Consider the following 26,715-nt stretch of genomic DNA (forward strand, 5'->3'; position numbering starts at 1 on the left):
TTCTCTGTTCGTCTTATTTTCTTGTTTCAGTGAATAATATTACCTCTCAAAATATCCGATAGCAATGCCTGGCAACCAGTGGAAACAGCATAGGGTAGTTTAAGGTCATAGTAAAAGAAATGTCGGGGATGGAACAAGTGTCTGAGTAAGCAGTAAAACCTTCAGTCATTGGTAGAACACAAAGTTAATTCTGACTAAAATGCTAAAATTGTGAAAAGGAGGTGCCTAGAAGGTACGTTAGAGAGGAGAGTAAACAACCGTTAACGGACTGCACGCAGCAGTATACACTATGTGATCAAAAGTATCCGCACACCTGGCTGAAAATGACACAAGTTCCTGGCACCCTCCATCGGCATGGTGTTGGCCCACCCTTAGCCTTGATGACAGCTTCCACTCTCGCAGGTATTCAGTCAGGTAATGGAAGGTGTCTCGGGTAATGGCAGCCCATTATTCACGGAGGCCTGGCACGAAGTTGGCGTTCCAAAACATCCCAAAGGTGATCTATAGCATTCAGGTCAGCGCTCAGTACAGGCCAGTCGATTACAGGGATGTTACTGTCGTGTACCACTCCGCCACAGGCCGTGCATTATGAACAGGTGCTCGATCGTGTTGAAAGATGCAATCGACACCCCCAAATTGCTCTTCTACAGCGGTAAGCAAGAAGGTGCTTAAAACATCAATTTAGGCCTTTGCTGTGATATTGCTACGGAAAATAACAAGGGGCTCAAGACCCCTCCATCAAAAACACGACCACACCATAACACCACCGCCTTCGAATTTTACTGTTGGCACTACACACGCTGGCAGATGACGTTCACCGGGCATTCGCCATGCCCACACCCTACCATCTGATCGCCACATTGTGTACCGTGATTCGTCACTCTACACGTTTTTCCACTGTTCAATCTCCAATGTTTGCGCTCCGTACACCAAGCGAGGCGTCGTTTGCCATTTACCGGCGTGACGTGTGGCTTATGAGCAGCCGCTCGACCATGAAATCCAAGTTTTCTCACCTCTCGCCTAACTGTCATAGTACTTGTAGTGGATCCTAATGCAGTTTGAAATTCCTGTGTGATAGTCTGGATAAGTGTCTGCCTATTACACATTACGATCCTCTTCAACTGTCGGTGGTCTCTGTCAGTCAACAGACGAGGTCGGGCTGTACGCTTTTGTGCGGTACGTGTCCCTTCACGTTTCCACTTCAGTATCTCATCCGAGACAGTGGACCTAGGGATGCTTAGGAGTGTGGAAATCTCGCGTACAGACATATGACACGAGTGACACTCAATCACCTGACCACGTTCGAAATCCGTGAGTTCCGCAGAGCGCCCCATTCTGCTCTCTCACGATGTCTAATGACTACTGAGGTCGCTGATACGGAGCATGTGGCAGTAGGTGGCAGCACAAGGCACTTAATGGGGGGGGGGGGGGGCGTCCGGATACGTTTGATCACATAGTGTATATGGATTCACTGCCATCACTCTTGGGTAGTCTGCACTTTCATCATCACCCACTGACAGTTACTCAGCGACCAATCTGCTGGCAGCAGCACATGGAGATGTTGATTTGGAATTTGGAATATTGTAATGATCTGTCAGCAAAAATGTGTGAGCAACATTATACACTGAATTCCAAAACGGCCGATACACATCAGTCGTCTAGAGAGTTCATTGCTGAATTCATTGATGTATGTCGGAGCCACAGGTTTCTGGAAATTCGGGAACAAGGTACACAGCCATCGGGATAAGAAAGCAATGGCTTAAAATACTTCCATAGAGAAGTTAAAAGCAGCTGACCAAGCGACAAAGAAAACTCGTTGGGGGCTCTTCAGTAATGTGGCACTAGATAAATTTGGTCCCGAACTAGAGATCATTCCAGGAATTCTGATATCACCACTTGTTTATCTTCAAGGTCATCTTGGGAATCATGACATCCGGCCGTATGCCAAGGCTACTGAGGGGAGGGGTAGAGGAGTGGCAATGGCGTCACAACAGCAGCGACACTTCCTTCTCTCCGGGAATCGCGGCCTCAGCAGCAGCTCGTGCAGCCACATGTCAAGGCTGCAGAGGAGCAGGGACGGAGACCACCCTGCATCGCTGCTTGGCAGCCAGATACAATAAAGTATCTGAATTGCCTAAAATACCGAAAATTTGGTATCTGTGTTTGGATTACTGACTTCCGAAAATTCGTTTAAGGACTGATTCACCTGACACATTGGTAAATTTGATTTGAGGCTATATATCATTTCTCATGAGTAGACAGCATATTTCCCTATAAATAATTAAAAACCATCACACGGTTATATAATGTCAATAACAAATCAGGAATTTGTATTTGTTGAAAATGAGTTTCACCTTAAATACTATTCCATAAACCCTGGAGACGCGAAATAATTCATGCCATATTTCACATCTCAGTTGCTCCTGTCACCAGCGGATGACTGCACTGTAGAAAACGAGCAATGTTCGTTCTTTGTGCCACATTTTTCTTTGAGGTTATTAGTGCAACTAATAGATGGCGGCACTGTAGAAATGTAGATAGTTCATTCTTTGTACCACGAGTAGGTCTCACTGTACCAACAGATAGCGCCAGGGTTAACCCTTTAACTTTCTGATTTTCTAAAAAATTATGTTCCAAAAAATAAGTTTTTATCGATGAAAGCCGTCCTATGATGAATGATATTATATACAGACATATAAAGCTAGCTTTTAAAGCTCAAAATGACGAGTTATAAATTTTTGGACATAAATACCAAGTATAAAATAGCAAGTATAATCATGCACTGAAACTTGACTAAAATATCCAGAAATTTGAAGCCACTTTTTAGCTTCCTTGTTGCTATAGAATCTAACAATGTATTTCACAATCGTTTCCTAGAACAACTGATGTGTTTGTGTCGTACCACTGGTGAGCACTTGTCACTCAACTGGAAGCTATCGCCATTTTCAGTACCTTTTGAAGTAACGTCGCATTGTTCTTCACCACTTTCTGAGCCACTAAATTCAATGTCAAACTCAAGATCACCAAAGCCACCCTTTTTCGAAAGCAGTGCGTAAATAACAATACAGGACAGAGGCTGAAAGCATGTATTTGGTTGCTGAGTATCCAAAGCTGCAAAGAGAAAGATGATATTGAGTGGCAACCACGTCAACCGAAAGACTACAGCCAGCTTCTCTAGTGGCCAACCACTTGATTATCAGTACGGAAACAGAGATAATTTCTGCTCTTACGTTGTCTGAGTATACTCGGGATCTTAAGATTCTGTCAAAATAATAAAAACGAGATAACTCGGGATTTTATGTCAAGAGGCTAAAAAAAACATAACAGAGTCGTAAATTAATTGTTTTACACATCTAAGATGTTGAAATATGCGAAAATTTCTGCAAAACATGTAGGCAGCGCAAAAAGTGAGATGTTTACATGGGTTATATAGGACCTAGTTGAGGTTAAGTACATGGTAAAACGCTGTAAGACTCAAAATAGTTCAAATGGCTCTGAGCACTATGGGACTTAACATATGAGGTCATCAGTCCCCTAGAACTTAGAACTATTTAAACCTAACTAACCTAAGGACATCACACACATCCATGCCCGAGGCAGGATTAGAACCTACGACCGTAACGGTCGCGCGGTTCCAGACTGAAGCGCCTAGAACCGCTCGGTCACACAGGCCGGCTCTAAGACTCAAAACAATCAATGTGACTTCACAGTATTCTAAAAAGTCTACAAGAAATACGCCTGCAGTGGGAATGAAAGTGCAAGTTAATCTCTACAGATACAGATATTCGTTAAATTAGTCCCCAAAGTTGTAAAGAATGTATTCAAATCCTAGATTTCTATGCCTAATAATAGCTGACATTACCAAATGCTGCTATTATTTCAAATGACATGGACCAACTAAAGGCTTTGTACAGTAACAACAGTTTGGAATCACAACTAATGCAGCAAAGATCTCAAAAAAGCTTTTTAGACCGTGTTCACCACACACACACATACACACACACACACACACACACACACACACACACACACACACACACACACACACACACTTTCAGACCAAAATTATTAGTCCAGAATGAGATTTTCACTCTGCAGCGGAATGTGCGCTGATATGAAACTTCCTGGCAGATTAAAACTGTGTGCCGGACCGAGACTCGAACTCGGGACCTTTGCCTTTCGCGGGCAAGAGCTCTACTAACTGAGCTACCGAAGCATGACTCACGCCTGGTACTCACAGCTTTACTTCTGCCAGTACCCCGCTCCCTACCTTCCAAACTTTACAGAAGCTCTCCTGCGAACCTTGCAGAACTAGCACTCCTGAAAGAAAGGATATAGCGGAGACATGGCTTAGCCACAGCCTGGGGGATATTTCCAGAATGAGTCGTGCTTGGGTAGCTCAGTTGGTAGAGCACTTGCCCGCGAAAGGCAAAGGTCGCGAGTTCGAGTCTCGGTCCGGCACACAGTTTTAATCTGCCAGGAAGTTTCATATCAGCGCACACTCCGCTGTAGAGTGAATATCTCATTCTGGAAATATCCCCTAGGCTGTGGCTAAGCCATGTCTCCGCTATATCCTTTCTTTCAGGAGTACTAGTTCTGCAAGGTTCGCAGGAGAGCTTCTGTAAAGTTTGGAAGGTAGGAGACGAGGTACTGGCAGACGTAAAGTTGTGAGGACGGGGCGTGAGTCGTGCTTGAGTAACTGAGTTGGTAGAGCACTTGCCCGCGAAAGGCAAAGGTCCCGAGTTCGAGTCTCGGTCCGGCACACAGTTTTAAGCTGCCAGGAAGTTTCAAAATTATTAGTGTCTAATGCAGAAAAGCAATGTAGTGCTAGCAGACGGCATTTCCCTATGTAAGCGAGGAATCAAGCGGAAATCACCGTAAGTACAATTCAACATATTCTTAACGAACCGCTTTTCGATCTAAAAGCAAATCAAAATGTAAATAATTTAACTACAGACCACTGATGATGCTTTATCTCAATAAAGCGAAACGCGTCTGGTGAAAAAAAATCACGCATTTTTGTAGTTGCAATGACAGAACAAAAATATCCTCAAGAATTGTAAAGCAACTACGGACACTGCAACCACACAAATGAAGAATCAAAAGATAATTAATATAACGGAAAATTTTTACGACATGTTTTACACGTTTTAATTACTTCCACTATCTGTACCTGGCACCGCACTTCTTAAGATCGCCAGTTATACTGGTTTTCAATACTGGCGCCATAAAGATGTGCAAATAATGTGCATTATTAAGAGGTGTGTGGCTGGCGGATACATTCACCTTAGCAATTTACGCATCTAAGTTCGCACTTCCACAGTCTCTTTCTACGGTAACCGCTGGAACAGTTTATTATACTATATTAACTTTCCTTAGAACAGAGAGATAGTTACCTCTTCTTTCTTGATGAAGAAGATGCAGCATCCAGCTCCCTAATAAAGAATGCAGTGTAATACAATCATGAGTAATGTCGCCATCTGTTCGAAGTTTAGAGGCTACGGTGTATCTACATATCATTTTCAGAATGAAGCCATTTAGAAAGGAAAGAAACTGCCTTCCTTTCCAGAAGGTGTGTTGTAAAAACATTTACACAAATATATATTGTTGTCTGAGCTACACGCAATACGTCCTCTCAGAATCAAATGTTCAAATGTGTGTGAGTTGTTCAGGGACCAAACTGCAGAGGTCATCGGTCCCTAGGCTTACACACTAGTGAAACTAAGTTATGCTAAGAGCAACACACACACCCATGGCCGAGGGAGGACTCGAACCTCCGGCGGGAGGAGACTCAGAAGCACGAAAGGGAAGGGACCGATAGTAGAAGAGTGAAGCGGCTTAACGAAACATTACAATACAGATATACAGGGTGGTCTATCTGAAGTTTCGGATGAGATTATCTCGAAAACTATACATCGGGTAAAAATAGTGGGTAAGACAAGTTCGTAAGCTCAGAGGGGGTCATCAAATGGTACTACTCGTGACCTCCACCCCCTCCCCCTTGGGTGGGGCGGGGGGGGGGGGGGGGGGACTTTTAAATCTTAAATGGAAACACCCACTTTTTATTGCAGATTCGGATTCTCCATAAAAGAAATCAAGTTTCGTCTGAAACATTTTTTTAAACCATTGACAGTTGGCGCTGAAATCGAGGAAAAAATAAAATTGGGGAAGAAATCTGATTTATTTAGAATTATCCGAGAAAGACGCATTAAATCGATAAAAATTGTGCACCAATTCTTTCGTAACGCCAAATTTAGCTATTTTTGTGCAAAATGTACTGTATCCTACTTTTAGCGTTACCCAGCAAGAACGACATTGACATAGTAGAATGATGTTCCCATGGGGTGCTTCATCAGTGTGAGTCCCCTTGCCTCTCACATGTTGAGGTGCTTCATTAGCGTGAGTCCCCTTGCCTCCCACAATTTGGGGTGCTTAACTGATGAAATTAGCCACGATGAAATTGCCCAAAATTATCCCCATTTGCTTCAATGCATAAAGTCGATCGTATGCGAAAGTTGTCCACAGTTTTGAGCAGCACATCCCGTGGTACGGCTGCATACGCTCTTCGAATGCGTTGCACCATATCGTTTCGGGTTGTGGGCTGTCTTTCATAAACCTTATTTTTTAAATAACCCCACAAGAAAAAAACAAATGTTAGGTCTGGTGAACGTGGAGGCGACTGAATTTGTCTGCCCCGTCCTATCACCGACCAGGGCACCGTAAAAACGTTCCGCACATTTTTAGCATAATGGGGAGCTGCTCCGTCCTGTTGGAACCACATTCGTTGCCTAGTTTCTAAATCAACATCTTCCATTAGCTCCAACAAATCATCGTGGATAAGTTGTAAATAAGATTCTCCAGTAACATTCCAGACAAAAAAAAAAAAAAAAAAAAAAAAAAAAAAAAAAAAAAAAAAAAACAGTCCTATCAAGTAACCGTTTAAAATTCCACACAGAGCATTGACGACCAGTTGTGTTGATTGTCAACGGGTCTGTGCCAGTGTGGATTGACAGGGGACCAATAATGACAATCATGACGATTTAATTCGCCATTGTTTTTGAATGTGGCTTCATCGGTGAACGTAACGTATATAAAAAAACAATTGTCACCTCCTACCATTTCCAGGGTCCATTGGCAGAATGCCTGTGTCAGTGTGATATGATACGCATGATAATTATATGCCTTCAAAATCCTCTAAGCAGTTGATTTCAGTATTCCAGTTTGTATCTGAATCACACGAATACTAATTTCACGATCGAGTTGAACACAGGCGAGAACGGTAAGGATACGAGCTTCATTTTCATTGTATTCGCAATGACGAAGTGGACGATGCATGTATCCATTTCTAGCTCGTTGAGTGCAATTTCGAATAATGTTTTCGGTTGGACGTCGTCTGTTTGGGAAACGATCCGCATACAATTGCGCAGCTGCAGCGTAATTGTTATGGCATTCACCTAAAATTAACATCATATCAACAATCTCTGTAGGAGGATAGTGAACCATGTTTCGCTAAAGAACAATTTACTTTCGTCAGTTGATGTTTACGGTTCATAATCTGAAAGTGAAGTGACGTCTGATCGCATTGCACCGATCTTTATACTGAGCCATAGTTCGCAATTTGGCCACGATAGAGCCATAGTCAGGTGAGTAATGCAATTGTGAAGAGTTCCCTAACGAGATTTTAATACTATTCCGCCTCCGTCCATCAAAAATTGTGGCGGGTAGGATACATTTTGTAAAAAAAAAAAAAAAAAAAAAAAAAAAAAAAAAAAGCTTAATTTGGCGTAATGAAAGAATTGGTGCACATTTTCTACCGATCTGATGCGTCCTTCTCGGATCATTGTAAATAAATCAGAGTTCTTACCCAATTTTACTTTTTTCTCGATTTCAGCGCCATCTGTCAATGGTTTAAAAAAGTTTCAGGCAAAATTTGATTACTTTTTATGGAGAATCCGAATCTTCAATGAAAAATTGGGATTTCCATTTAAGATTTAAAAGTTGCCCCCACCCCATTCAAGAGGGTGGGGGCTGGGGGTCACGTGTAGTACCATTTGATGTCCCCCTCTGAGCTTACAAACTTGTCTTACCCACTATTTTTACACGATCTATAGTTTTCGAGATAATCTCATCCGAAACTTCAGATGGACCACCTTGTGTGTTCACCTTTCTTTTCGTACATATCTCTTTTTTCCGCAGGCTTATTTATATTGCGTCTTTGCCCCACACAGTGTTCTGATATTTACTAGATGACGTATGCTTTATGGCTAAACCAAATTAAGATCTATCAGAAGCTGCAGCAGTGTCAGCGATTGACAACAAGCTGACATTGCTAACATAGTGCTCTAAAACCATGTCATTCTATGTTAATAAGATTCGCGTTGACGGCTGTACATATAGCATTTTGGCTGGCCTACCAGCTCGCGTTACAATACTAGCAAATGGCGGGGGTGATGGAAATACGGTTTGCCAATGCGAATTTCCGAATATGGTCTATATCTCGTAGTCCGAACGCTGTTGTATGTGATTCAGACACTCATTAATAATACTACTTACTAAGACGTGTATAACACATCATAAAGTTTGTGGGTGGGATTATGAATTGCACTAGGTACCTCTGTATACTAGCTTACCAATTTGCTTTATAACAGGCACATATAAAATTTTAAGCTGTGGAATTTACATTTCACGAAGGGAAACAAATGCTATTTGCTGATACTGTTTTAATTACATCGAAAAAATCTCTGACTGTAGGTGCTATAGGCTCCCAACTCACAACACACGAGAAAATGGAGAGTGCACGTTTAACACAAGTAGTAATGTGTGTACATAACGTGGAGGGAATATGGTTCCCATCTCTTCCTGGACGCAGGTTTCACCCAGACGAGGCCACCAACCACATGTTGTTCAGATGACACTCCTTTATTCGGAATATTTGCCAAAAGTTTAAAATTTGATACAGCGTTCGCTGTAATTACGGTTGTTTTTTCGTTCGACACGTTAACAAGAATCAGAAATGAACATTTGTAGAGCCACAGAGCACGTGCTGACAACAGATCATCCTTTTCGTTTCAAATTGCGAAACACCATCGTAATGAAAACACAGTGTTTCAACACTGTTGCCAGTGTAAAAGTACTTTGCTTCACTTATTTCACCCAGTCACTGCTTCGTAGCTACACTGAAATGACATTGTAACAGTTCACTTCGGCGGTACAAAACAGTGTAGCCGTGATGCCTAAAACACTGTTGAGGCGCAGTGGATATTCCAAAGAGGTGATGTAATTAACTCCAAATTGCAGTACGATAAGACGATCCAAGGCACGGATCTAAGTTGAGTCAACATTCGTCATTCGAAGTGCAGTTCAGTCAGAGTTAACACCAAGAGAAGATGGAGTGCTGTCGCAGCAGCGCACCTTACAATTCGCTCTGGTGAACACACAACGTTTGCCACGACCTCCTCTCTCGTACAGCTTGAAGCCCCAGTGTTGGCGGTCCTCTTCTTCACCAGCTACGCACAGCTGCTCTCCAGTCTCCCAAGCCGCAGCATACCGCCCCGTCCCAGTGGGGCACGTGGAACGGACTTCCTGCAGACGATCGGCCGGGCGAGCCACTGGCACACTTATTAAAAAATTGTGCTTAGTATTACCAATATTTGTTGAAAGACAGAACCACCTATGATTCGCAATGAGTTAACTGGTTTTATGGGACAAATGTTACATCAACTAATCCTACTGTGTCTGATTTAAGAGCACTGCTCAATTTATTTCATGACATTTCCTTTGCAAAGCATCCTCAAGAACTTAAGTACCTCGGATGAAGCTCTGTGCCGGAATACCTCAATTCAGATACCTAGTTTCATCGAAACGTCGTTGTTGTAATTACTATTAATTGATGAAAATAGAATTGGGGAGAAGAGGAGTTTGTGGTACAACTTGACTAGAAGAAGGGATCGGTTGGTAGGACACGTTCTGAGGCATCGAGGGATCACCAATTTAGTATTGGAGGGCAGCGTGAAGGGAAAAACTCGTAGATGGAGACCAAGAGATGAATACAGTAAGCAGATTCAGAAGGATGTATGCTGCAGTAGGTACTTGGAGATGAAGAAGGTTGCACAGGATAGAGTAGCACGGAGAGCTGCATCAACCAGTCTCAGGACTGAAGACCACAACAACAACAATAAAAATATCGTAACTAAAACCGTTAAAATGCATTGATAACGTTGCATTGTCTAAATCCGATCTCACCTTTGTACTCTACTAATCATACACAGTCATTTACAAACAACACTGTGTCCAGTCTGTATTTTAACATTTTCGTAATGATCTCCGCTTTGTGTTTCTAGCGCTTACGTCGTGATGTCAGCCTGGTTCAGCCAAACGTGCTTTGCGTGCGAGCAGAACTGGCTGCCTGCGAGGGACTCGGTTTTATATCTCGATGTACTGTGTATTACCGTCCGTAAAATAGCCTCGACTGTAATTTGAAATTGCGTTAATATAATTATAATTTTGTGATTCGTGCGTGTGGCTTGGCTGAATGAGCTGACAAGGCCACATTATGAAGGAAGCTTGGGAGCGCAGTTAGAAGCAAAGCAGAGCAGAGCAGAGTGGGGCAGCCAGCGGGCGCCCCACAGCCTGCAGGTAGGTGGGTAGGTGGCGTGGGCGGGTGAGCGGCAAAAGGCTTAGCCCCAGCTGGAACACAATCAATCGAGCAATTGTTCTTTGCCAGGCCGAGCAATTCTGACATCCATTGGGCAATTGCTTAATATCCACGTTTGACAGAAAACAGAAATTACTAATGGATTGGTTGTTTACTTACCTTGAGTGGTCTCGCACCCAGGGCAGCAACCTAACTGCGTTATTTGGCAGTTACGCCAGCCGACAAAGGAAAGCAGGAGACTCCTTAACGTGACGCCGCACGCTGCTCTCTGCTAAGTAAGGCTTGCCCAGTACCCTGTTCCATTTTTAACTACTTTTATAGAACGCTGTTGTCCAAACTGCCTGCACTGTGCTACACTGAAGCCCCTTTTACACGACCGACTTTTCGTGTACCAGCAGCGCCCCTGGCGTTTCATTCGCGTACTGACTCTCGTCTGTCGTCTGCTCATTTTCGTTTTCACGTCAGCACCAAAATTGGCGGTGTTGCGAAAGATGCCTTCTGTGCAGTTTGGCATCTGAACGGTGAAAGTGGAGTTATGAGGTCCTATCCTTGTTAGGGAGCACTCAAAATATAGTAACAAAATGAAGGAACAAGCAACGACAATAGAGTTTATTAATGGCTGAAGCAGAATTCACGGTGGAAGTTCTTATCAAAAGAGGCGTGGTGATCTGTTCACACTCCAGATGACTGAAAAATAGGAAAAGTGTCAGCCAAGCATTTCGGAACATATACATTTGTTACTAGACATAATACTCACTTGGAAGAACATCAGACAATATGTAGAACGCAGGAAACAGCGGCTTTTTGCTTTATCCTTTATAACTTGTTTTCTTGCTAACTACCAAATAACAACGAAAATTATTCTTCTCGTTCTGTAATTTTGACTTTTTCACTGTTAAAATAATTTTGATTACACACGTTTACATATTTATGTTCTTCTTTATGTATAGTATAGGTTTTCTTCTCTGTAGAACGTAAATACTTTTTGCTTTCAGATATTCCGTCTCTCTTGTAGACTAGAAGAACACTACTAGGAAAAAATACGAAGACCTTGTGTAACTTCCCAGGTGCTACGGAAACAAAGCAGACACTACAATAAAGATTAAGAAGGCACGAAAGCACAAAACTAGTTTCTGTAATACGAACGAGCTCGACGACAATAGGTTATAACTTCCGATATTAGCAGATTAGTAGTCTCTCGTCTATGAGCGTGTGCAGTGTGCAACATACTCGGAAATTAAAGTTCCGTACTCGTTACAGTCTGTAAATAATTGACATCATAGACGCACACGCGACACGGTCGGTTGCTGATTTACGCGCAGGCACTAGGAGCGCAAGCACTCGGAGTAGTCGACTCGGACCAGAACATCCCTGGTGTGAGACGGGCGCGGCTGACGCCAGCTAACCCGGCTCTCTGTTTCAGTTCCTACGCGAGGGTCGCGTGGAGCCCGGCGCACGGCGCGCTGTCTGCAGTCATGGAGCAGGCGGCGGCCCGCCTCAACGTCACCGGTGAGTACAGTCCAGCCAGCTCTGTGTGCGTGTGCGTGCGCGTGCGTGCGACTCTCACACCGTTCCGTGTTGTCAGTGGGTTCTGTAACGGTACTTCGACTACCGCGCCTCCGCCAATACAAAGATATGATTTACGAGCGCCAGCGACCGATTTTTTAAAAGACGTCTATTTTTCGGCGCTGTGTTAAATATGCTTTTAAGTGGAAATTAAAACTATATTACGAAACGAAGTTATTTCAACAGTGATTCGAAATGGTTATCGCCAAATTTATAAATTAATCCTGACAGTGACAACTTAAGACATTTTCAACAGACGGAGAAAAATTCAAATGGCTCTGAGCAGTATGCGACTTAACTTCTGAGGTCATCAGTCGCCTAGAACTTAGAACTAATTAAACCTAACTAACCTAAGGACATCACACACATCCATGCCCGAGGCAGGATTCGAACCTGCGACCGTAGCGGTCACGCGGTTCCAGACTGAAGTGCCTTTAACCGCACGGCCACACCGGCCGGCAACAGACGGAGAACAATGAAAACAGGTCATACTACAAGAAAATTAAGAAGACAGCCACGAAGACTATATTATAATTAATACTACGTTTCTAACAAAATTATAAGGTAAATTTCAACTAATTTCTGATGCTATTTCCGTACCGTCGCTTTTTGTAGTGTTGCCGACCCGGTCTGCCATGCACGGTCAAATTACAGCACTATCTCAATCAGTAGTACGAAGTCCGCCTTATCCGTAACTTATTCCATCAAAATTCAAAACCCAATCAGATTTTCTATTTTATATTTTCACGGCAGAACCCCGAGGAAAGGAAACACTACAGTTCGCTCCTGACGACGGATACGCTGTCCTCTCTAAGAGAAGATCGAATGAACACAGTGGAACAGTTCTGTGGATACGCGACTTGTGATTCTCCGGCACACTTTATGTCGTGCGGGTCTCGGTGTGGAAGGAGACGAGATTCTCACGAGCCTCTAACTTTAAAAAAAAAATGGTTCAAATGACTCTGAGCACTATGGGACTTAACATCTGTGGTCATCAGTCCCCTAGAACTTAGAACTACTTAAACCTAACTAACCTAAGGACATCACACACATCCATGCCCGAGGCAGGATTCGAACCTGCGACCGTAGCAGTCCCGCGGTTCCGAACTGCAGCGCTAGAACCGCACGACCACCGCGGCCGGCGCCTCTAACTTCTTACCACTTAATACGCGGTTCTCATTAGGATCACATTGTGGGTCTTTGAAAGCCTGCACGGTTCTTCCGGGATCTACAGACGAGCCGAGACTAGTGCAGTTACGACGAGCCAATGGGGACAAAAGTGACTGGAATGTGTAGATAGGTATACGCTCGACCGTTCGGACAACGTACAGCCTTAGACATAAAAACTGACCGCCGGCCGGCCTCCACAGACACCAAGTCCGAGTCGTTCACTTAAGGTCGCTAAGTCCGGCCATCTGCACAATGTTGCAACACGGTAAAATGTGGAAGTATCAAGAGGACGTGTTATCTACTTCCGAGATGTTGTCGTGTTGTGTGAGCCCGTGGTATAGTGGTAATGGTTGTGCATTCTAAACTTATAGTCGCGTCTTCGCATCCGAATGTATCTCTTACTTTTTTAACGACATTTTGGTCATCGTCTAAAGTTACGAGTATGACTGAACATCGAACATAATTCGCTTCACTTTCTACCCACCAGTAATAGCAAATACTTCCAGAAACAATTCCGCATGACAGCTCGTGGCTGCGTCGCGATCAGAACAGCTTACGCTCGAGCGTTTCCTCGCGCTGCAGCGGCTACCGGCCACCGGCCAGACGCCACCCGCCGCCTGCAATCGGGAGCCGCCCAGGTGAACGCGGCGCCACGCCGTCAGTGTATGTATCAACTGTCATTTTCGAATTTGAAGTTCTAGTTATCATCTTGCAGTTAAGCATTGGATTTTGTATACTTGAAAATCATGAACTACAGTTAAGCGTTGTAAAGATGGGTCGCAAGAGGAGAGAGGTGTCACATCTGCAACACAGTATTTACTTTTGGTATAATAGAGCGGTGAATGCAGAGGAAGCAGTTCGAAAGATTTGAACTGTGTGTAGCGCGAGTGCTTTTGGGGAAAATACGCCAAGAAAAGATACTCTTGTTTCAACAAAGATTGTTCTGGCGTGAATGATTTACCACATTAAGGAAGTCTCGACTACTGATATAAGTGATGGATTACCATTTAACCATCATGCGACATTTGCATTCAACAAGCATGCTCTAATTCGAAACAACAAAAATTAACATAGTAACGACTATTGCAGTTTTGCTTGAACGTCATCAGGTCGCTCATTGAGCGTTCCTGTGCAATACTGTTAATGGTGCGAGTTATCGTGCCTTCATCGTTAACTTCCTAAGATGAAATGAAAGGCTGATCCCTATTAAAAGACCTAACCTTGAGCAAAGAGTAGTGTGAACATGATATTTTCGATGTGATAGCTCCAAAAGTGTGTTTTGCACTACGTATTCTTCCCCAAGGATGTGTCCATCTCAGCTGGAATTTGTTGCCAACAATTGAGACACCTCTCAGTCGCAGTGTAAGAAAATCGACCGACAAAACTGTATCACGTGTGCTACTGCATGATAACGCACTCTGTTGATTTGAGAAACAAAACTATCCAGGAGATTGATAGGGAAGTCATCTCTCAGGCACTTGTTCCTCTGATCACGTACTCGCAAAATTTTACCTTCCCTGCTCTCGATCGATCAACCGGCAAGGCAACTCATTTCTACACGAAAATGCTCATCAAACTACACTGGTTTAGTCACAACATTAGAACCAGTTGGTTTCTACAGGCGTAGAATTCGTAAACTACTTTAGCGTTGTCAGATTGTTTTACATACTGTGACGTTTGCTGATTAATTTCTTTTTGATGATTACTATTGTGTTCAATAAAGTAATGGAAAACGCAATTAAAATATTCAGTGTACTAACACGAATTAAATTCAACTTACTATAGAAACGTCACAAAGGCAGGCTATCTTAATAAAGCATTAAGTGACTGTAAGAGTATTGTGCCTATTTTAACACGAATTACTAGGTTATTACCGACTTTTGACTTTGAGAAGGTATGTATTTACTTCATGTCCTGTATCATACTCAAGTATTATGTAAATGTGGCACTTCATAGATAAAATTATGTATTCACAACAACGAAAAATATGTCGGCAGAAAACAAAAGTGTCATTATGAATTTTGCAGTATACCGTAAGGCTCTCGCTCTGACACTGAAGGGTACTGAAAGTAGCAAGACGAATTTTGTTCGAGCGTTGTCTTACGATTCCCTTATTGAGTTTCTAACTGTCTGCTAGTAGCTCAGCTGCAAAAGAATTAAAAACTTGGCCTTCAGCGAGTCTCGAAAGGCGAACGAAAGCACGTGGCAGCTGGTAGGCTACCTCTGGGCTAGCGAAGAGGTGAAGGAGCTCGGGCTTACTTATTGGCCCAGTAGCCGCCATGACAGATAAATCGCAACATAAGAGACGAGAGAAGTTGTATTTCCCGCGTGGAAGATTTTGGTGGACTCAAAAGCATTAACTGATACCCTTATACCACATCTCAAGAGAAAATCACTCACATGATTAATTGAAATGACACGATAATATCAAGTGAATTTAGCAGGATAGTTCTGTGCCATCCAGGAAGTAACTCGTCGGACACAGAGTTGCCAAACATATTCTGCGTTGTTGCCAAGTTTGAGTTATACTACCAGGAAGGATATTAGCTGATGTGTTCTGTGAGTGGCCTAAGAAGTGACTATAGCTTTGTCTCAAAGTTGGGGGTGGCAAGGGCAGGAATATCCTCATTATATGTCAATATGGCGAAAACACGATGTTTCTATTCTTCTAGCTCTAACATTCAAAAAATATTTACAATAAACAACAGAAGGGAGCCTGTGAAAAAAATAATTAGTTGAATCTCACAAACTCCATCTGTCATCTGATAATTGTGAAAAACTACTTTTTTTCATCTGCACTGCACTGCAGTATTTTCAGTGTGGATTTCAGGTAGAAAATTTGTTCGGTGCCAAATCTGTGTGGTCTGAACCGTGTTCGGTATTCACCAGTTAGGGTTCTCACTTGTTCTTGTGCACGTTCTAAGAGGCACGTGGAGTTGATTTTATGAGGGACTGAAAGGAGGGAAATTCCTCTGTCGTTATTCGTATCAGATTTGTGACCTTTTTTGTGGAGTGGTTGGATCAGTGCACATTTCCTGCCGTCTGGAAGTTTTCACTTCGCCAGATTTCCTAAATGGTCTGTGTGATTTCCTGTAGTGTTAGTGGTCCAAGATTTTTCAGTAGTTATGCGAGGATTCCCTCTTCTTCTGACGACTTTCCGTTCTTGAGTTTTTTGATGTGGAGATGGATTTCTTCTTGCGTCGGTGGATCGGCATTAGGTTTTTTTTATCTTGGAGATTTGTGTGGGAATCATTTGGTTGGTTTGGAGCATTTAAGGAGATCTGAAAAGGAATACGCCAATTCTTTACAGTTGTCTTTGTTGGTGAGGGCGAGTTTTACATTTTCTTCGCGATGGTCAGATTTTGTAGTGAGTAACCTTTAATTTTTTTGCGAAAGTTCTGTAGAAATTTCTGCTGTTGTAGTTTCGAAAGTTGTCCTCAATTGATTTCGTTATTTGGTGATGTAGTTGCGTTTTGTTTTTCTGATGGCTCTGTTTGTCTTTTTGCAGATGTCGAGGAAGTGTTACAGCGTTCCTGTAAATTTGTTGCTGTTGTATTTTTGGAAGGCCAATCTGCGATTGATGGCTTGAACGCAGTTGCAGTCCCGTCATGGTATTTTGCCTTTTTTAAAAGTGTGATTAATTCTTTGTCTTTTCTGATAATTTTACTGCAGAAGTGTGTCCATTTGTTCGTCGATCCTTGTTCCCATTCTTATATAATATTGGTTTCTTCAATTTTGGATCTGTCGAATTTTTGGATGCAGAGATTTTTGAAGTGAACTCTCTTCTGAGAGCATTTCACTTGAACTCGTGTGAGGTAGCAGTCTGAGCCAATTTTCGCGCCTCGTCGCACTTCAATATCGTGGATAACTCTGACCACAATCTATTGGTTATGAACTGTAGGTTAAAACTGAAGAAACTGCAAAAAGTTGGGAGTTTAAGGAGATGGGACCTGGATAAACTGACTAAACTAGAGGTTGTACAGAGTTTCAGGGAGAGCATAAGGGAACAATTGATAGGAATGGGGAAAAGAAATACAGTAGAAGAAGAATGAGAAGCTCTGAGGGATGAAGTAGTGAAGGCAGCGGAGGATCAAGTAGGTAAAAAGACGAGGGCTAGTAGAAATCCTTGGGTAACAGAAGAAATATTGAATTTAATTGATGAACGGAGAAAATATAAAAATGCAGCAAATGAAGCAGGCAAAATGGAATACAAATGTCTGAAAAATGAGATCGACAGGAAGTTGAGTTGAGTTGTTTTGGGGGAAGAGACCAAACAGCGAGGTCATCGGTCTCATCGGATTAGGGAAGGATGGGGAAGGAAGTCGGCCTTGCCCTTTGAAAGGAATCATCACAGCATTTGCCTGGAGCGATTTAGGGAAATCACGGAAAACCTAAATCAGGATGGCCAATCGCGGGATTGAACCATCGTCCTCGCGAATGCGAGTCCAGTGTGCTACCACTGCGCCACCTCGCTCGGTGATCGACAGGAAGTGCAAAATGGCTAAGCAGGGATGGCTAGAGGACAAATGTATGGATGTAGAGGCTTATCGCACGAGGGGTAAGATAGATATTGCCTACAAGAAATTTAAGAGACCTTTGGAGAAAAGAGAACCACTTGGATGAATGTCAAGAGCTCAGATGGAAACCCAGTTCTAAGCAAACAAGGGAAAGCAGTAAGGTGGAAGGAGTATATAGAGGGTATATACAAGAGCGATCTTCTTGAGGACAATATTATGGAAATGGAAGAGGATGTAGATGAAGATGAAATGGGAGATACGATACTGCATGAAGAGTTTGACAGAGCACTGAAAGACCTGAGTCGAAACAAGGCCCCGGGAATAGACAACATTCCATTAGAACTACTGACGGCCTTGGGAGAGCCAGTCCTGACAAAACTCTACCATCTGGTGAGCAAGATGTATGAAACAGGCGAAATACCCACAGACTTCAAGAAGAATATAATAATTCCAATCCCAAAGAAGGCAGGTGTTGACAGATGTGAAAATTACCGAACTGTCAGTTTAATAAGTCACAGCTGCAAAATACTAACGCGAATTCTTTACAGACGAATGGAAAAACTAGTAGAAGCCGACCTCAGGGGAAGATCAGTTAGGATTCCGTAGAAATGTTGGAACACGTGCGGCAATACCGACCCTACGACTTATCTTAGAAGGAAGATTAAGGAAAGGGCAAACCTACGTTTCTAGCATTTGTAGACTTAGAGAAAGCTTTTGACAATGAATGGGAAGCAGTGGTTGGGAAGGGAGTGAGACAGGGTTGTAGCCTCTCCCTTATGTTATTCAATCTGTATATTGAGCAAGCAGTAAAGGAAAGAAAAGAAAAATTCGGAGTAGGTATTAAAATCCATGGAGAAGAAATAAAAACTTTGAGGTTCGTCGATGACATTGTAATTCTATCAGAGACAGCAAAGGACTTGAATGAGCAATTGAAAGCAATGGACAGTGTCTTGAAAGGAGGGTATAAGATGAACATCAACAAAAGCAAAACGAGGATAATGGAACGTAGTCGAATTAAGTCGGGTGCTGCTGAGGGAATTAGATTAGGAAATGAGACACTTAAAGTAGTAAAGGGGTTTTACTATTTGGGGAGCAAAATAACTGATGATGGTCGAAATAGAGAGGATATAAAATGTAGACCGGCAATGGCAAGGAAAGCGTTTCTGAAGAAGAGAAATTTGTTAACATCGAGTATAGATTTAAGTGTCAGGAAGTCGTTTCCGAAAGTATTTGTATGGTGTGTAGCCATGTATGGAAGTGAAGCATGGACGATAAGTAGTTTGGACAAGAAGAGAATAGAAGCTTTCGAAATGTGGTGCTGCAGAAGAATGCTGAAGATTAGATGGGTAGATCACTTAACTAATGCGGAGGTATTGAATAGAATTGGGTAGAAGAGGAGTTTGTGGCACAACTTGACTAGAAGAAGGGATCGGTTGGTAGGACACGTTCTGAGGCATCAAGACGACATCAGTTTAGTACTGCGCGGAAGGGTAAAAATCGTAGAGGGAGACAAAGGCATGAATACACTAAACAGATTCAGAAGGATGTAGGTTGCAGTAGTTACTCGGAGATGAAGAAGCTTGCAGAGGATAGAGTAGCATGGAGAGCTGCATCAAACCAGTCTCAGGACTGAAGACAACAACAACAACTCTGTACTGGGTGTAGCAGATGGCAACGTGGTCGCCGCGCGCACTGGCCGCGCGGTTTGAGGCGCCACATCACGCAATGCGCGGCCCCTCCCGCCGGAGGTTCGAATCCTCCCTCAGGCACGGGTGTGTGTTTGTTCTTAGCATAATTTAGTTTAAGCAGTGTGTGAGTCTAGGGAGCGATGACCTCAGCAGTTTGGTCCCTTAGGAATTTACACACAGGTGAACATTTTTTTGCTCCGTGGTCGATGTGGTATTCACCAAGATGCTGTATCGGGGATCGCCATGTTTTCTGTTTTTCTGGGTAGACATCATTTCGAGGTTGAATTGTTGACAAATTTCTATGAGACATGTGCCATTGGTATTTTGGCGTGCTGAATTTTCACCGAAGACTTTTCTACGGGTTTTTTCTGTTCCATATTGAGCGTAGAAGTCTCCCATTAGAATTTTCACGTCATCTTCGTGAATTTTGCTCATGCTTTTTTCGAGTGTGTTCCAGAAGTTTTCGACATTTTCCGGATTTTCCTTATTTTCGATGTTGGTGGGGGCATATGCATTTAAGAGTGTAGCTATAGTTTGTATTGGTGCTCTGAATGCGCATAATTATCAGTCGATTGTTGATGGGTATGATTTCTTTCACAGTTGATGACGGATCTGTGTACGAGAAATGTCATGCCGAAGATTGGTGCGCCTTTCGCTACCTTTTGCTGTGTTTTGCTCTTGTAGATGCGATAGTTTCCGTAATGCAAGGTTTCATTGTCAGGTATTCATGTTTCTTGAAGAGCAGGGATGAGAATATTTGTCCGTCGATTTCTTATGTGAGATCATGTAGTTTTCCTTCTTGGATTAATGTATTGCTATTTAGTGTTGCAATGAATGTTTTCTGCTTGTAGGAAAGCCTACCACAGATCTCCGGTATTCTATGCTGTGCTAGCCTGGACTTTCCAGAATCCCAAAGTCCAGCTGCCGCCTGCCGACGGGCAGGTCGTGTACCACCTGGGTTAAAGTTGAATTTACTTGCACAGTTCACGTTTGCTTGTGTTTCATTGGTTTGGACTGGATAATACCAAGACCGGATAGGACCAAAGGTTATTGAAGCCTTTGGAACCAAATATTTTCAGCCGAGCTCATTGAGCTAACAGACGCTAACTAGAGTACCGGTGATTTTCACTCAGACGAGCCGGCCATTGTGGCCGAGCGGTTCTAGCCGCTACAGTATGCAACCGCGCGACCGATACGGTTGCAGGTTCGAATCCTGCATCAGGCATGGATGTGTGTGATGTCCTTCCATAGGTTAGTTAGGTTTAAGTAGTTCTAAGTTCTAGGGGACTGATGACCTCAGAAGTTAAGTCCCATAGTGCTCAGAGCCATTTGAACCATTCACTCAGACGTGTCTGGATTTTGGGTTCAACGGGTTGAATAACCGTTCAGGACTGTGTTAGTATTTGGTCCACCCCAAATATTTGATTTTCTCGGTACCACCCACATATGGGATGCCTTCCCCTATCGGCCACCTGGGGAGGCGCCCGATGGAGAATCTAACCACCTCGCACGGGATCATTATTATTGCGTTACTGCCCATTAAAATTGCTACACCAAGAAGAAATGCAGATGATAATCGGGTATTCATTGGACAAATATATTATACTAGAACTGACTTGTGATTACTTTTTCACCCAATTTGGGTGGATAGATCCTGACAAATCAGTACCCAGAACAACCACCTCTGGCCGTAATAACGGCCTTGATACGCCTGGGCATTGAGTCAAACAGAGCTTGGATGACGTGTACAGGTACAGCTGCCCATGCAGCTTCAACACGCTACCACAGTTCATCAAGAGTAGTGACTGGCGTATTGTGACGAGCCAGTTGCTCGGCCACCATTGACAGACGTTTTCAATTGGTGAGAGATCTGGAGAATGTGCTGGCCAGGGCAGCAGTCGAATATTTTCTGTTCAAAATGGCTCTGAGCACTATGGGACTTAACATCTGAGGTCATAAGTCCCCTAGAACTTAGAACTACTTAAACCTAACTCACCTAAGGACATCACACACATCCATGCCCGAGGTAGGATTCGAACCTGTGACCGTAGCGGTCGTGCGGTTCCAGATAACATTTTCTGTACCCAGAAAGGCCAGTACAGGACCTGCAACACGCGGTCGTGCATTATCCTGCTGAAATGTAGGGTTTCACAGGGATCGAATGAATGGTAGAGCCACGGATCGTAACACATCTGAAATGTAACGTCCACTGTTCAACGTGCCGCCATTGCGAACAAGACGTAACCAATGGCACCCCATACCATCACACCAGGTGATACGCCAGTATGGCGATGACGAATACGCGCTTCCAATGTGCGTTCACCCCGATGTCGCCAAACACGGAAGCGACCAACATGATGCTGTAAACAGAATCTGGATTCATCTGAAAAAATGACGTTTTGCCATTCGTGCACCCAGGTTCGTCGTTGAGTACACCATCACAGGCGCTCCTGTCTGTGATGCAGCGTCAAGGGTAACCGCAGCCATGGTCTCCGAGCTGATAGTCCATGCTGCTGCAAACGTCGTCGAACTGTTGGTGCAGATGGTTGTTGTCTTGCAAACGTCCCCATCTGTTGACTCAGGGATCGAGACATGGCTGCACGATCCGTTACAGCCATGCGGATAAGATGCCTGTCATCTCGACTGCTAGTGATACGAGGCCGTTGGGATCCAGCACGGCGTTCCGTATTACCCTCCTCAACCCACCGATTTCATATTTTGCTAACAGTCATTGGATCTCGACCAACGCGAGCAGCAATGTCGCGATACGATAAACCGCAATCGCGATAGGCTACAATCCGAACTTTATCAAAGTCGGAAACGTGATGGTACGCATTTCTTCTCCTTACACGAGGCATCACAACAACGTTTCACCAGGCAACTGCTGTTTGTGTATGAGAAATTGGTTGGAAACTTTCCTCATGTCAGCATGTTGTAGATGTCGCCACCGGCGCCAACCTTGTGTGAATGCTCTGAAAAGCTAATCATTTGCATATCACGGCATCTTCTTCCAGTCGGTTAAATTTCGCGTCTGTAGGACGTCATCTTCGTGGTGTAGCAATTTTAATTTAAAAAAATGGTTCAAATGGCTCTGAGCACTATGGGACTCAACTTCTGAGGTCATTAGTCCCATAGAACTTAGAACTAATTAAACCTAAATAACCTAAGGACATCACACACATCCATGCCCGAGGCAGGATTCGAACCTGCGACCGTAGCGGTCTCGCGGTTCCAGACTGCAGCGCCTAGAACCGCACGGCCACTTCGGCCCGCAGCAATCTTAATGGCCAGTAGTGTATTATGGTCACCACCCAACGATGCCTGGCCCTGCGACACAACACATGGTACCGGTCGCTTTAGGCGCGCCGCCAGCAGCCGGGTGAAAATCTTCAAGTCAGGGTTGAGTATGGTAAAGGGGCGATAATCACTGATCCTGGATCCGCCTCGTGGTTTGTGTATGGGCACAATGTCCTTCTAGGAACGCCCCAGGGATCTGCGTTCGCGACAAATATCAGTCCATGCTGGTGCCAGCAATTGTTGATATGTGCGATAAAATTCCAGAGGGAGGCCATCAGGTCCTGGGGACTTATGAGCAGCCCCTGCCTGTATTGCTTCAATGATTTCCTCTTCTGTTAAATCTGCAGTCAAATCCGCCTCCGCTGTCGGAGAGATCGTGCCGTAAGTGAGTTGAGAGACTTCAGCGACCACCTCTGGGCAATGTCGGTGTTCCGAGTACAGCCTAGTATAGTGAGCATAAAGGGCGTTTCCTATATCGCGCTGGGTCGTGATAGCTTGGATCAGTGTCCTGCGTTGGCGCCGGCCTCGGTGGTCTCGCGGTTCTAGGCGCGCAGTCCGGAACCGCGCGACTGCTACGGTCGCAGGTTCGAATCCTGCCTCGGGCATGGATGTGTGTGATGTCCTTAAGTTAGTTAGGTATAAGTAGTTCTAAGTTCTAGGGGACTGATGACCACAGCTGTTAAGTCCCATAGTGCTCAGAGCCATTTGAACCATCCTGCGTTGGCGCTATCGTTCTGCAATGACGTGGTACATGGACGGTTCCTCCTGGGCCACTCTGTCTTGAGTGCGCGCTCTGACGATCGCACCCTCAAGGTGGCAACCTGTTAATCTTGTGGTCTGTGCCTTGGCACGGTTCACCGTCACCTGCCTTGCGGGTGACTACGGCAGTGTTGTACATTCCCTTAAGATGCTGTAGTAAAAGTCCACGGCATGTCTCTTCCAAGCTGCAACATCTCGTCCGAAGCCTATGAAGGTCTTCCGGAGGGCTGGTTTAGCGCAGAGTAACCACCACGACAGTGTAGACCGGTAGGTGACACGCCGGCGGCTACAAGAATCCCACGTGGTCTTTATAAGGCGGCGGCATTCCTGAGAGGCTAGGTGGGCGACGTTCAACTTCCAAGGACCACGGCTGTGCCATACCTTCTGGCGGCCGAGGGTAATGGCGCAGATGTAGGCCTCGTGGTCAGAAAACGCTGTGGTTCAAACTTCGGCAGCTCTCGTTCTAGGCGCTACAGTCTGGAACCGCGCAAGCGCTACGGTCGCAGGTACGAATCCTGCCTCAGGCATGGATGTGTGTGATGTCCTTCCTTAGGTTAGTTAGGTTTAAGTAGTTCTAAGTTCTATGGGACTGATGACCTCAGAAGTTAAGTCCCATAGTGCTCAGAGCCATTTGAACCATTTTATTTTAAATCCAGCGTGGTCAATCGTTACAGTTCCTATGCGGCCATCAGGATACTTAAATCTTCAGTCCATGAGTGTGTCGGCACACTACATCAGTGCACGCCTCTTCATTGATCAGTCTTACGTATACGACTTTTTGTGTTATAGAAAAGTGTATTACAATGTTGTCTTGAGGTGCAATATGAAGTTCTTCCCGGATGAAACGTTCAGTGTCAAGTGCTCGAGGTCTTGCGTAGTCCCCTTGAAATGTGATCTTAATTGTGGACTTGCGGTACGAGTGCGCCATAGCACTACCGAGACACGGACGTGTCACACTCGCCGCAGCGGATGGTAAACAGGAAACACTCGCGCGCGCGGTACGCTAACAGGGGGACACAGGCACGACGACCTTGCCCCACCGCTGCTAACAGCGGACTATGCGACTATAAGTTTAGAATGCACGACCATTACCACTAGACCACGGGTTCACACAACACGACAACATCTCGGAAGCAAACAACACGTCCTCCTGACACTTCCACATCCTACAGTGTTGCCAGATTGTGCAGATGGCCGGACTTAGCGTTGTCCTGGGCGGTCGGTTTTATTGGCCACCTTAAGTGAACGACTCGGACTTAGTCTCTGTGGAGGCCGGCCGGCGGTCAGTTTTTATGTCTAAGACTGTACATGAGGAGTACAGTGATGACGACACGTGCTTAACAAGTGAAACAGGTGGGGAGCAGTGTAGTACACCATCTATGTCGGACAGTAAACCACAAATTGTGTCTCCAGTGGTACGTAGTAAACAACGATCGTTGTCCAAGGAATGGTTACTTAACGCAATTACGTACGTGGAAGATCATCAGCAGCATAGTGGTTTGGGGCAAGTCCGCAGAAATATGACCATGTAGCGCATAAGAAAAACGAGGGACATTCGAGGGAAGGCAAGGCGCACTTGTTACATAAACTGCCGTTCGCGCGTTTCAAAGGTACTCGGTACAATTTACAGGATGTGCATGATACTAGCCTGCAACATAATGCACATAAAATTGCGCGCGACGTAGACTACAGTGATTGCAAGGGAAACAGGGGATAGTTCCATAACTTCAAACAGTGGTATAGAATTGGACATCGTAAGATAACGAAATTTCATACAAAGCGTCAACTTCACGATGCACAGCAAACTGCGAAATCGGCCAGAAAATTTGTAGACGAGATAAACAAACTTTTCCCATCGTTCAGTAAGTAATTTGTTTTCAACTCCGACCATCGTAATTTGAAGAGGAAATGCATGTGAAAGGAATCCTGCAAGTTAGAGGTACGAAGAATGTTGTATCGAGGTCAACTAACATCATTGCCTTAACGCATAAGTATACAATTATGACGACTGTTAATACTGATGGTAAATCGGCTGGAAAGTTATTTATTGTACTGCGAGAAGTTGCAGGTGCTCTGCCCCCTGCGATTCTTTCTCGTGTCCGTGATCTTGCAAGGGCAGTAGAGAATATTTTCGTAACAGCAAGCGAGAGTGGGGAAATGGACATAAAGACTACAGCTATGGTATGAGCACTGCTTTGGTCCAATAGCTGGTCAAAATAACTTGCTTTTGCTCGATTCCTGGCCTGTGTCTGAAAATCCTACTTCTTTAGAGCAAATTATCGTTCGTGAAACTGTGTGACATTCCAATTCATACCACTTGGAACGATTTGACAAGTTCAACCTCTGGATGTTATGCACTAAAGGATAGCCAGTTTCACAATAAACTCCACGACAGACTGTTTAGCGTTCAGAGTATTGGGACAAGGCGGACACAAGCGCAAAGTACCGTTATCCAAGATGACGGCGATAACGACAATCAAGATAACGGATTTTGGCGGGAAGTTTTAATTTTGGCGGGAAGTTTGAATTTTGGCGGGAAGTTTGAATTTTGGCGGGAAAGTGCCAAGCCCCCCTCGCCCAGAAAATGACGCGAATTTCAAATTCCAACATGATAATGCATCACACCCCAGTTATCCTTACTAAGCAAAGAAAATGGCGGGAAAAAAGGACTTGTCTTTATTATTTAACCAGTTTCAAGCAGGTGTGTTCGCCACTGGATCTGGACTCCAACTGGCATAGTTCATATCATCGCCACCAGAGAGCGTCACCATGACGTCAGATCGTGACACAAGTACCGTTATTCAATATGGCTGCAACCAGTGTATCCACCACGTTGTGTAGGTCTAGCTCCTATAGCCGCCACCAGAGGGCTCTGTCACGGCGTCAGCTGATGACGTTCTGTGGTGGGGGAAATGGCGTGAACCAATAGGAGTCCTCAATCGAGTCACGTGTTCGACTTCGGCAAATAGGATCGAACTATACGATGACGTCATTGTAGGAGATACAGTTTAAACTCAGCAGCCCCGGGGCCTGAGCCTTGGTCAGTCAGTCAGCAGGATCATAA

At 44.3% G+C, this 26,715-nt stretch overlaps 1 pseudogene; it reads left to right on the forward strand.

Moving 5' to 3' along the window:
• The window catches only part of LOC124594685, a 187,040-nt pseudogene that overhangs the window by 79,302 nt on the left and 81,023 nt on the right, over window positions 1-26,715 (forward strand).

This window comes from Schistocerca americana, chromosome 2 (assembly GCF_021461395.2).
Source record: "Schistocerca americana isolate TAMUIC-IGC-003095 chromosome 2, iqSchAmer2.1, whole genome shotgun sequence".
In the NCBI taxonomy this organism is placed as follows: Eukaryota; Metazoa; Arthropoda; class Insecta; order Orthoptera; family Acrididae; genus Schistocerca; species Schistocerca americana.